Here is a 10,997-nt window from a genome sequence, read left to right as displayed (position 1 = left end):
AGGGTCCCTGGGGGTCCCCAGACACGAAGGCTTTTGGCCATGTTTACTGCACAGCATGTAGCAGGGACAGTGGTACTGCTGATACTCCACTCAGGATGACTCTCTGCCCGCCCCCCCCAATCCTCCGCCAGTTCCCTGAAACTGACCATATGAGGGATGGCATTCCTGGCAGGCTTGTGGTCAGCCGAGCACGTGGCAGATGTGCCTGAGCTCTCCCCAGCATCCCAAGGTGTCAGGGAATCCCCTGAACTCAGACCATCCCTTCTGGGTGTAATGATTGTCTTCCACCAACTTGGGAGGCTTGGGATCAGAGTTACATTCAGATGAACCTTGGGGCCTCAGGCTTCCTAGCAAAGGGTGGACACATCATCAATGGCTCAAGTCCTTGAACCCTTGTCGTCAGCTGTGGTTAGACAGGCCTCATAACACTGCCCCCAGTGCATGGGTGAAGCCCTTCACCTACCTTCTACTCTCCCCACCAGGGCTCTGTCACACCAGCCAACTTACTGGAACCTTAATATTTCCCTGGTGATGCCAGAACATACTGAACAAAGGTGTGTTGGTTCTGAGCGTTTGATTCCCCAGAGTAACAATTCATCCCTAGCATCACAAGATATCCAGGGACCCTTGGCCTGCTCAGGCCCACTCTCCTGGGTGTATCAGTTGTCTCCCACCAACATGGAAGAGTGGCTTGGGATCAGAATTAAAGTCCAGCTGAGACATGTGGGACTCAGGCCTCCAAGCAAGGTAGGGCAGACACCTGTCATCAGAGCTGAATCCTTTGTACCCCAAATGGTCTGCGATGTGTAGATCCTATAAAATGAAGACTTCTGGTGAAGAGTCCTTGATTTGGTGAAGTGCCCTTGACCTGAACCTGCCTTGTGGTCTCCCCAACAGGGCTCTGTGCAGGGCAGCTGGCCTGCAGGGGTGTGTGCGCGTGTGTGTGGGGGGTGTTTGTGTGCATGCACGTGCGTCTGTGGGTACATGATCATGTGCATGTGCCAGAACATCCAAAATAAAGCCCTTACGGCTCTGAGCATCTATGAACTGGGGCTACTGACATCTGTCTTGACTCTATGGGAAGGTTGATCTGTGAATGAGCCACGGAGGAAGGCAGCGTTAGTTGAGCCCCAGATCCACTTAGTTCCTGAAGCCAGATGCCAAGTGGACTTTTGGGTTCCATGTACCAAAACTGACCAAAGCAATTCACAGAGGAAAAGGTAATTTTTTCAACCAACCATCAACAATTGGACAGCCATATATTACAACAACAAACTTCCACCCATACCTCAAGTCATGTGCAAACGTTAACTCAAACTTGATCATAGACATACCTATGAAAGTTATAACCATAAAAGTTCTAGAAGGAAGCATAGTGACCTTGGATTTGCTGAATTTCTTAAATATATCATAAAAAGAATAACAAGAAAAATACAAATCAATTGGACTTCATCAAAATTTTAAACTTTTGTATTTCAACAGTCACTCTCAAGAAAATGAAAATGTAAGCCACAGACTGGGAAAACTATCTGTAAAACAAACACTAACAAAGGACTTGAATCTAGACTATATAAAGAACTCTTACAACTTTTTTTTTTTTTGGCCACACCACAGGACTTGTGGGATCTCAGTTCCCCAACCAGGACTGAACCCAGGCCACGGCAGTGAAAGAGCCAAACCCTAACCACTAGACCACCAGCGAACTCCCACAGCCTAATTTTTAAAAATGGGCAGAAGTGACTTGAACACTCACTTCACTAAAGAAGATATCTCGATGGCAAATAAGCACATGGCTTCCATGTAAAACGTGTTATTTATTTAAAGCTCACGGCACCCCCATAGGTGTTCTAGAGATACTGAGCTGGTAAAGGACACAAAATCTGGAGCTACACATCACAGCTGATAATTAGCTGTGTGCCAATGGACATATTCCAAAGTCTCAGTTCCCCCTATATGTAAGAGATTATTTATTTATTTATTTATTTATTGGTTGCATTGTGTCTTTGTTGCTGTGCGCGGGCTTTCTCCAGTTACGGCGAGCAGGGGCTACTCTTCGTCTCACTGCAGTGGCTTGTCTTGTTGCGGAGCACAGGCTCTAGGTGCGCGGGCTTCAGTAGTTGCAGCACACGGGCTCAGTAGTTGTGCCTCGCGGGCTCTAGAGTGCAGGCTCAGTAGTTGTGGTGCACGGGCTTAGTTGCTCTGCAGTATGTGGGATCTTCCCGGACCAGGGCTCGAACCCGTGTCCCCTGCATTGGCAGGAGGATTCCTAACCACTGTGCCACCAGGGAAGCCCTATAATAGATTATAGATAATGACTCCCCTATATTTATTATTTTTATTTTTATTTATTTATTTTTATTTTTGGCTGCGTTGGGTCTTCGTTGCTGCACGTGGGCTTTCTCTAGTTGCGGCGAGCAGAGGCTACTCTTCGTTGTGGTGTGTGGGCTTCTCATTGCAGTGGCTTCTCTTGTTGTGAAGCACGGGCTCTAGGTGCGTGGGCTTCAGTAGCTACGGCACACGGGCTCAGTAGTTGTGGCTCACAGGCTCTAGAGTGCAGGCTCAGTAGTTGTGGTGCATGGGCTTAGTTGCTCCGCGGCATGTGGGATCTTCCTGGACCAGGGCTTGAACCCATGTCCCCTGCACTGGCAGGTGGATTCTTAACCACTGTGCCACCAGGGAAGTCCCGATTCCCCTATACTGAATTGATGGCTTTGGCAGAGGTGCAGGTCTGCAGATCCTCAGAAAGTCTGCACACCCTCACTCCACATGGACTCAGTCATCAAAGCAGACTCATGACTGCTCCACAGAAAGGGAAGAGTCACTCCAGGCTGCCAGTCTCCCCCACTCCCTATTTCCTCATACCCAGTGTTCCTTTACCACTTAATATACCCACCTGGCTCTTACAGGAATACAAGAAGGTGACCCTGCCTTTCAGGGTCTGGTGTCCGGAGGACATGACTTCTAGCCCAGGAAAAGAGCTTCCTGTCATTGTGGCTGGGTGTGTGATGTGAAATATCCTCTAGAACAAGAAAGCAGCAGCCTCGCCTCCTAGACCACTGGTATGTTTTCAGAGCCCTCTCTCCCTTCCCTGGGTGAGCTCTTAGCAGCCAAATCAAAAGATTTGGAACATAGAATCTTTCAGCCTTTCCCAGGAGAGCAGATATGCAAAGTAGGATACCCACTGGAAAGGAAGAAGTAAAAGTGTCTTTATTTGCAGATGACATGATCCTGTATGTAAAAAAATCCCAAGGAATCCATTTTAAAAAGAAAACCTCTAGAGTAAATAAGTTTAGCAAGGGGCAGGATAAAACCCAAAATATATTAGCAACAATCTGAAAATGAAATTCATGAAACAACTCCATTCACAGTACCTTAAAAAAGATTAAAATGGTAATAAATTTAACAAAAGAAGTGCAATACTTGTACTCTGAAAACTATAAAACAGTGCTGAGAAACTGCTGAGAGACATTCCATGTTCATGGATTAGAAGACTCAATATGTGGGACTTCGCTGGTGGCACAGTGGTTAAGAATCCACCTGCCAATGCAGGGGACACGGGTTTGAGCCTTGGTCCAGGAAGATCTCACATGCCGTGGAGCAACTAAGCCCGTGCGCCACAACTACTGAGCCCACACACCACAAGTACTGAAGCCCATGATCTACAACAAGAGAAGCCACTGCAATGAGAAGCCTGTGCACCACAATGAAGAATAGCCCCCACTCACCGCAACTAGAGGAAAAAAAGCCCGCATGGAGCAACTAAGACCCAACACAGCCAAAAAACAAAACAAAACAAAAAAAAGACTCAATGTGTTAAAATGACAATACTCCCAAATTAATGCATAGATTCCATGCAATCCTTATCAAAACCACAGCTGACATTTTTGGTAGAAACTAACATGCTGATTCTAAACTCATAGATACGCAGAAGACTTACGACAGCCAAAACAATTTTGACAAGGATCAAAGTTGGATTTACCTTACCTAATTTCAAAAGTTTCTATAAAGCTGGGAATTCCCTGGTGGTCCAGTGGTTAGGACTTCCCACTTCCACTGCAGGGGGCACAGGTTCGATCCCTGGTCAGGCAACTAAGATCCCGCAAGCCGAAACAAGGCCAATTAAAAAATAAAAAAGGGGCTTCCCTGGTGGCGCAGTGGATGAGAATCTGCCTGCCAATGCAGGGGACACGGGTTCGAGCCCTGGTCTGGGAAGATCCCACATGCCGCGGAGCGGCTGGGCCCGTGAGCCACAATTGCTGAGCCTGCGCGTCTGGAGCCTTTGCTCCGCAACAAGAGAGGCCACGATAGTGAGAGGCCCGCGCACCGCGATGAAGAGTGGCCCTCACTTGCCACAACTAGAGAAAGCCCTCGCACAGAAACGAAGACCCAACACAGCCATAAATAAATTAATTAATTAATTAAAAAAAATAAAAATAAAAATAAAAAAGTTTCTATAAAGCTAAGGTAATCAAGACAATGTGGTACTGGCATAAGGCCAAACATACAGATCAACAGAATAGATTTGAGAGTACCAAAATGCCCTTAATTGATTTCCAACAAAGGTACAATGTGGAAAGATGCCTTTTCAGCAAGTGCTTCTGGGAAAATTAGATATTCACATGCAAAAAGATGAATTTAGATCCTTATCTCATACCATATGTAAACGTTACCACAAAAAAGATCATAAATATAAGAGCTAAAACTATAAAATTTATAGAAGAAAACAGAGAAAATTTCTGACTTTTGGTTAGGCAAAGAATTTTTTAGGTATGACATGATGACAATACATAAAAGGAAAACTAATAAATTATACTTCAAATGTAAAATTTTGCTCTTCAAAAGACACCATTAAGAAAACTAAGGGACTTCCCTGGTGGCGCAGTGGTTAAGACTCCGTGCTCCCAATGCAGGGGGCCCGGGTTTGATCCCTGGTCGGGGAACTAGATCCCACATGCATGCCGCAACTATAAGTTCGCATGCCGCAACTATGAGTTCGCATGCCGCAACTAAGGAGCCCACGTGCCATAACTGAGGAGCTGGTGAGCCGCGACTAAGGAGCCCACCTTCCGCAACTAAGACCTGGCGCAACCAAATAAATAAATAAATAAATAAATAATTTTTAAAAAAAAAAGAAAATTAAAAGATGAGCCACAGACTGAGAGAAAATACTTGTGTATATATATACGGATTCTGAATATAAAATCTATGAAGAACTTTACGATTCAATGATAAGAAGACAACCCAATTATCATCATAGAAGATAAAGAGATGGTTAATAAGTACATGAAAAGATGCCCAACATCATTACTCACAAAAAAAATGTGGATTAAAACACCAGTAAGATGACTGCTTAATGGGTAGAGAGTTTCAGTTTAGGATAATGAAAAGCTTCTGGAGATGTGTACGAGTGACAGTTGCACAACTGTGTGAATTTATTTAATGCCATTGTACTGTACAGTTAATGGCACAGTCACTTTGGAAAATGGCTTTGGAGTTTCTAAAGAGTTAAACATAAAATTATCATATGACTCAGCAATTCCATTCCTAGGCATTTACCCAACAGAAGTGAAAACATATGTCTACACAAAGATTTGTAAGCAAATATTCCTAGAAGCATTATTTATAATTGCCAAGAACTGAAAAAAATTCAAAAGTCCATCAACTGGTGATGGACACAGTTTGGTATATCTGCACAAGAGAATATCATTCAGCAATAAAATGGAATAAAATACTGATACATGATATAACATGAATGAACCTCAAAAACATTATGCTGAGTGATAGAAGCCAGACACAAAAGGCCACATACTGTATGATTCCATGAACCTGAAATATCCAGAAAAGGAAACCATAGGGAGACATAAAGTAGATTTAGTGATTGCCAGGTTTTGGGAGGTGGGGTGGGAGGGAGTTTTGACTATAAAAGTGCCCAAAGGAGCTTTTGGGGCAATGGGAATGGGGTAAGATAATGGCTGCAGAACTCTTTACATTAATTAAAAATCATTAAATTGTATACTTATACTGGGTGTATTGTTGGAGGGAGGTATTCCCTGGAACAGAGACCATCATCTTGCTTCTTCCAGACCAAACACTGTCTTCCCCAGGAGAACTCCAGGTCAGAAGCTTCAGAACAGAGGCTTCCATCCTTACATTTCACAGGGACATGGGGAAGAAATGCAAATTGAGTCACAGCTGGACACAGATGCTCCATGCCTTGCTGCTGTGCCTTTTTTCAGGTGTTATGGGGCCCCAATGGCTAATTTGGGAGCACCTCTCAATTCAATGTTCTCAATTCACTCCATCCACTAAATAGGACTCCAATATCAAAGGTAAATTGGTGATGTAGTCACCGTCAAACAGTACCAGGGCTGAATGACAGGAATGCACAAAACCATCATGTTATGAGTACTTGAAGCAGCTCCATGAAGGCATCACTGATATCAAACGCAGACTTCACAATGTCCATGAATAATGGGAACCTTACCCAGAAGGCCCCCAGAAACCATCCCATCAGGCCCCTTGCTCAGAGCAGGAGTGAAGTCCATGCCCTACTCAGTCATGGGAAAGCAGCATGATGCCATGCCAATGGGTGCAGGGCCATCACCCTCCAGGGCACTGCAAGCAGGGAACAGGGGCTGCTTTATGCTGAGCAATTGTGAGGTGACCATCAAACACAGAAGGGCTTCTTCCCTAAGAGCCAGTGGTGCGACAGCTCTCCCAAAGTCCCCCAACAAGTCACAAACTACAACACTGCCCCTTCAGGCTTCCCCATGCGCAGGGCAGTCCTGGAGTGTCTCCTCTGGTGGCGGTCCTTCTATACAAGGTCCAGCTTCTGCCTGAAGGCTACTCATGTAGGCTCTTTCTTGAGTGTTAATTCTCTTATATTGATAAGGTTAAAAAAAGAGGCTGATTATTTTAAATAAAACGTTAAAAAAGGGGGGTGGGGATGGAGAGCTGAAGACTTTACTGTATTCCCTGCCCTCAGGAGGCTTCTCTCCAGAGTGAGGTTTCTGGCGTTGGGAAGGAGGAAGTGTGGCTGACACCTCTCCCAGGTCAGCTGTACACACAGGGTCCTTCTCCAGTGTGAAGCGTTCTACGTGGAACAGGCAGGAGCTGCAGCTTTTTGCTCTTCTACTTACCTCACTCACAATGTGGTAACTTGCTGCTGCAAAACAGGATTAACTCTGAGAGGAGGCTTTCCAACACGAGCTGTACTCATTATGCCTTTCTCCGATGGTGACTGCATGAAACAGGTTTCACATTTTCCTGAAAGTTTTCATGTAGTTACTACATTTGCACAACTGTTGCCTGGTGTGAATTTTCTGGTGCTAACAAGAGTGGAGCTCTGAATGGAGATGCCTGTTCTCCACACTTGTGAGTCCTTTATCAGTGTGAATGCTTTGGTACAGGGGGAAGTGCAAAATTTTGCTCAAAATTTTGGGCCACACTCCCTGCCCTCATAGGGCTTTCTTTTTTTTTTTTTTTTTCAGCTAACATTGATTTTGTGTTTCCTTTCAGTGTATTTAGTAAGCCTAAGCAGAGACATTTTTTTTTTAATTTTTATTTATTTATTTATTTATGGCTGTGTTGGGTCTTCGTTTCTGTGCAAGGGCTTTCTCTTGTTGCAGCAAGTGGGGGCCACTCTTCATCGCCGTGCGCGGGCCTCTCACTATCGCGGCCTCTCTTGTTGCGGAGCACAAGCTCCAGACGCGCAGGCTCAGTAATTGTGGCTCACGGGCCTAGTTGCTCCGCGGCATGTGGGATCTTCCCAGACCAGGGCTCAAACCTGTGTCCCCTGCATTGGTAGGCAGATTCTCAACCACTGCGCCACTAGGGAAGCCCTCATAAGGGCTTTCTATGGGGCAAATATTTTGGTGCTCAATGGAAATAGAGGTCTGGCTGGAGGCTTTCTCATGTAACATTCAAAGGTGTGAATGTACTCCTGCTTTCTCAGGATGGAGACAAAGGTGAAGGCCTTCAAAATGCACTTGGGATTTTTTTTCCCATTCTTAAGGTTTTTTTTGGTGGTAGAAAAGGGAACACCTCTCCTTGAACACCTCTCCATTTGCTGTGCATTGATCAGGTGTCTCTTTCAGTGTCAGCTCTCTGTGGATTCTGCAGAATGGGGAGCTGGCAGGGCCTCAGTGTCTGGTGACAGACAGGTGCTGTGCAGTGAGCGGAGTCCAGGCCTGGGACCCCTGACACTGTGCTCACCTTCCTCAGAGGGAACAAGTCAGGCTCATGGAAGAACAGGTTTTCAAGAACTATTTAAGGATATGTGAAGGGGAGGCCAGTGATGGAGGACCTGGCCATAAGAGGGGAGAAAGAGAGAGGCTGAAAGGCAAAGGACCAAGAGGGGTTAGCCAGGGGACAGGAAGTCAGAGGAAATTAGGAAGGGGTGTCAGAAAGATAGAAAAGAGGCATGGGTGCTCACATTGATGCCAGGGCAACAGAAGACACAGGTCAGGCACCAGGTAAGAGATCAGCCCACTGCCACAGGCCCTTCCACACCTGTCTTGCACTCACCAGGACTGGTCTTCCGTGGGTCTCTGGTCATGAACTGATTCGAGCCACCCTGTCCACCAGCCAGGTCCCCTTTCGATGTTCAAGTTGGGTGACTGCACTGGGGTGGGTGGAGACAGTAATCCTTAAGGGGGATCAAGGCGTTTGTGAGAGGTCAGCCAGCCCCAGGTCAGGGTTGATTCGCCCCATGACAGACCAAGGTGGATGGGGATTACTTACGCATCTGGGAGAACTGAACCTCACAAAATGAACACCCCGGGAAGGCCTCACTAGAAATGCTCAGTGGCCCCTGAATCAATGGCCATGTTAGTGCCCATAAAGCCAGTAAAGGCGCTGACAAGGGGCAGCTGGCAGGAAACTTCCACTGGAGGAGGTGTGATAGAGGGACCGAAAAGTCACAGACCCTGACTGGTTCATCGGACCAGAAAATAACCAAGCTGGATGTGATCGGCTACTCGGGTTGTGATATTTTTGACCTTGGACCACAGTTGTCAAGGTCCCAAGGCAAAAGGTGTTGGGGGTTGTTTATACAGTAGTCTGGGAGGAGAGGTAGCAGAACATTGGACAGCACTAGGGCCAGCAGCACCTCTCACAGGGAAACTGGCAGCCTGACCTGGTGAAGACAGCACCATATCACAGCAGAAGCCCCACTGGGCCTCACTAAGGAGACCCACTTCTTCCGAAAAAAAGGCACACGACCTTGTCCTCAAAGGTCACTGGGTCCTGCAACAGCAGGCAAGGAGCACATGAATGTGCTCTAAGCATCGGGCAGTGGACCTGACACGCCAGTCTCTGTCCTGCCACACACTTCCCCTTATGTCTCCCAAACCCTGTCCCCTGACACACCTGCCCACCCTTTCGTATCTGAGAGCATGGGCCGTCCTCCTGGGTACGCACTCTCCCCATGCCCATTGGTGTTTGGACAATGCTTCTCTTTTTCTGCACCCACCTCATCTACTCAGCTACTGGTCCTTAGTTTGGACACCCCACACTCACCTCAAGGCCTATCTGTAACAACCTAAGAGTTTCCTTCCAAAATCCCATTCTCAGCATCTTCCCTGGTCCAGGCCACCAGTGCACTGCAGTCTGGAAATCAGGAGGCCAAATCAAAATCCCCTATCTGTTCACGGACACATGTGTCACCTCCACCTAGAGGCCTCCAGACAACTCAGTCTCTACCCGTACAAAATCCAACTGTTAATCTTCCCCCAAACGTACTCCTCCTGCCAACCTCCGATCTCCATCTCATTCTTTATCTGAACACTTTGGGTGGCCCTTTACCCTCCACTACGTTCACTCTCCACGTGTAACTGGAGGCCCCATCAACTCCACTTTGAAAGACACATCCAGAATCTGAGTATCTCTCCCACCTCTCCTGCTTCTATTCTGCGCAGGTCACCCGACATATACCTGCAGCAGCAACCTCATGAAGCTGCCTGCTTTCAGCCCCACCACAACCCCTCTCCCACAAGGCTGCTCAGTGTGTTTACGCGGGCTCCACTGGGATAGTTTCAAAATCCTAACTCAGATCACGGCCATCCATCTTCTAATGAAAAATTTCTGTGGCTCCCAGCATCCTCAGCCCGTCAACAGAGGTAGGACTCCTACCCTCACGCCCTCGGTTACCAACGGAGACTGGAAAACTTTCCTGAATGCTCTCAGGTCAGTCTCACCTCCGAGTCTTCGCACATGCACATTCCTCCGCCTGCACGCTCCACATTTTATCACATTGGATTCTGAAAGGGAATTCTTACCTGTGAACGTTCCACTGTCCTGAACACCCAGGCCTGAGGCTGAGTCAGGGACTTGGGGCACTGGGGTTCGGAGTCCAGCCAGGTGGAGGTCAGGAGACTCTACCTCATCCGTGCCTAGTCGATCGGCTCGCTTATCACGCCCGCAGTCCAGCTACATGCTGGGTCAAGACCTCAGAATGGCTGGCTTTTGAGCCTGGGTCTTCTTCTCCGTAAAGCGGACACAACGTACAGGGCGACGACTCCGGGGCGGCCACGGACACAGACGGGCCTTGACGGAGATAACCGCAAGGCACCCCGGCGCCAGGCGGTCCCCCGACAGCCGAGGACACACGAGCTCGGGGAGGCGGGACGTTCGCTGCGGTCATGGGGCGTACAAGGCACAGCGGCTGGACCTCCCAGGCTCTCATACCTACCCTACTCCCGTTTCCGCGGGCGGGGAGCCTCCTGGATGCTGTCCACAGCCCAGCAACTACGTCCCTCCACGAAGTGCCGACATAAAGGCAGTACAATCAAGCAATGGTCCGACCCCAGAAGTCCCGCCCCCACCGGCGCGGCCGTTCCGGAATCGCCCCTCCCCTAGGTTATCATTGGTCCCTATCCTGGGCTCTCATTGGTCAACACTGGGTGCGGTCGCACGGCGAGGGCGTTTCTGGGTAATGTAGTTCGTGTCTCGTGAGCCGTGACGCAACGTGCGCCCTTCCTGATCACCTAGGAAACGAC

General features: G+C 47.8%; 1 long non-coding RNA gene across 1 annotated transcript; it reads right to left on the bottom strand.

Annotated features, from left to right (window-relative positions):
* Positions 1 to 5,156: 5,156 nt before the first annotated feature.
* Positions 5,157 to 10,358, bottom strand: LOC309617306. The gene is made up of 3 exons (XR_014237923.1): positions 10,278 to 10,358; positions 8,527 to 9,609; positions 5,157 to 7,795 (listed from the first exon to the last, which is right to left on the bottom strand). It is a non-coding gene; the product is annotated as an uncharacterized lncRNA (long non-coding RNA).
* Between the last annotated feature and the right edge of the window lie 639 nt (positions 10,359 to 10,997).

The sequence above is a fragment of the Balaenoptera borealis genome (genome assembly GCF_965194805.1).
Source record: "Balaenoptera borealis genome assembly, chromosome: 19".
Lineage (NCBI taxonomy): Eukaryota > Metazoa > Chordata > Mammalia > Artiodactyla > Balaenopteridae > Balaenoptera > Balaenoptera borealis.
Note: the sequence above shows the minus strand (reverse complement) of the source record. Positions and strands in the feature narration are given on the sequence as shown.